Here is a 2500-nt window from a genome sequence, read left to right on the forward strand (position 1 = left end):
CTTACCCAGTTTGATCGCACCCGTGAAGAGCATGCATCAATTGCTAGATCATCTACAAACACCTGTAAATCAGTCATGGATGAACTCCCAGACACAAGAAAAGCTGAAAATGAAGCTTCTCGTGCAGTTAAGGAACTGGTTGCAGAATTTAGATCAATGGCAAACAAGTGCACTCAGAAAGGCCACCGGCGTCCTTCCTGCCGAAGTAAAGGTATATAACATGAATATACCTTTCAGAAGGCGTGCCAGTTTTCTCAAATGTGGTTCAGCCAGCCATTTGTTAAAGGACAAATGCTTTGTGGTAACTTTGTTATTTTTATTAATTTTTTTATTTTTGTTATTATACACTAACTCTTACACTAACCCTTATTACAATTAAATACTAACACTACTTGGAAACAATTAATAACATTTCTACCGCAGTTAACACAAACTAACGGTACTTACCGAACAATACTTCACTACTTGCATTACACTATTTACAGAATGGTAACAATTATCTTTATGACATGTTTTAAAACGTAAATAAAATTAACAGCTACAAACAAGACTATGGCTGGCTTAAAGAAAAGAGTTACAATGAACGAGAGTGGAAAGAAAAGGACGAAGCGAAGTGACATTTATAGTAGTTTATAGCAGTTTTCCCCAGATAGTTAAGAATTTATGTAGCTTTCTTTGGGCAATATAGCTTTGCTTTAAGACATCGAGTTTATCTTGGAGGCGGAGAAGAAAGCCTTCAAAACATAAGTTGCCCTCACATGAACTTGTCGCGAAGATATGGAATTTTGCAATAAGAAGAGTGACATTAAGTGCCTGTTTATTTTTGATGTTATATTATGCCAACCGTATAGGATGTTTGAAAGGCAACGTGTACACCTTGTGGATGCTTTCTTTGGAGAAACCGTAATTTAGAATTCTGTTCTCTGATGTTGGTGGACTTATGTTGTTGGTTAGAAGTGTAGAGTAGGCGACACAGGTCGACGGAAGGTCTTCAAGAGGCGGGTTTAGGTGTGAGTTGTTTTGATTTAATATATTTTTCCATTCTGTAGGAATGGCAGCAACGAGGCCATAGTACAGTGTAAAGGGAATACTGATGTTCACTTTGCGAATGAGCTCATCCAGTGAGAAGAAGGTGTTGTCTTCTTTTAAAAATTGTTTAATACGTGTAATCTTCAAATAAGGGTTTGAAAAAAACTGGCTGGTCTCCAATCAGGATGCGACTATTATTCCAGATGATTTTGTTGTGAATGCATTGTATTCTTGCCAATACTTAAGTAGCGTGTGGTAAAAAGGAGGAAGGTTGTCAAGGTTGAAATGCTTGATATCGTATTGACATTTGGTTCGAAAGGATAAACCTCCGTATTTGGCAGTGGTGAACTCTGGTTGAACGTTTTCGGTGATTCTCTTGATCCAAGCAATTTTCAGCGCTTTATTCATGATTTCAAAATCCATCATTCTCAACCCTCCTTGACTTATGTCACTTATTATGGTCTTTCTTTTTATTTTGGCTGGTTTTCTGTCCCATATAAAATCAAAAGATAGTTTGTTTATTTCTTTGACGTAACAATCGGGGATCTCGAGCACAGAGGTGTTATAAATTAGCTTCGACGAACCTAGGGTTTTCACTAGTTTGATTCTGCCATGGAGGGTAAGCCTCCTTCTTTTCCAATTCTTAAGAGTATTTTTCAATTTGATAATTTTCTCTCGAAAATTCAGCTTATTTGCAGCGTCGGAGTTGTACGAAAAGAAGATGCCGAGAGCTTGAATCGGTTCTTGAGGCCATTTGAAATTATATGGGGTATCAGTTTTGTTTCTCCAAGCTCCAAGCCACATCGCCTCTGTTTTACTTGTGTTTACTTCTAGACCCGAGGAGTGTTTAAATTCACTTAGAAGCTTCAAAAGGTTAATAACAGGTTGATGGTCGTTAACGAATACTGTAGTATCATCAGCGAATTGGGTGACTTTTATTTCCTTTCCGCCAATGTTGCTTTTCAAAGCCCAAAAAGAAGGCCCAATAAGGGGCATCCTTGCCTGATGCCTCGGTGCAATTGAAAAAAGGGTGACGCATGACCATTGTTTAGGACACAGCTAGAAACATTGTGGTAGATGACTTCTATCCATCTTTGAATATCTAGGCCAAAATTGAACAGTCGAAGCGTGGATAATAGATAGTTCCATTTTATTGTATCAAAAGCTTTTCGGAAATCCAAAAAGATTGCAATTCCAGGCATATTTAAGCGCTTAGTGAGAAACAGGACATCTTGGATTTGTGGTAACTTACTGTTGTCAGCATCCATTTTACTTTCGGGTTAGTGCCTTCATTCATGAGAAATCTCGTTTCACTTCTAGTTAAATCGAAAGTCAAGAATTCAATACCTTACACCAGAGCATAATGATTTATTGGGATAGTAAATCTGTGCCTGGTTAATTTGTGTTCTTATTTTCAGCTGCAATCACACATGGCTAGTTATCAAAACGCTTTTGATTGCTTTCCAGGATG

This window comes from Montipora foliosa, chromosome 3 (assembly GCF_036669935.1).
Source record: "Montipora foliosa isolate CH-2021 chromosome 3, ASM3666993v2, whole genome shotgun sequence".
NCBI classification, from domain to species: Eukaryota; Metazoa; Cnidaria; class Anthozoa; order Scleractinia; family Acroporidae; genus Montipora; species Montipora foliosa.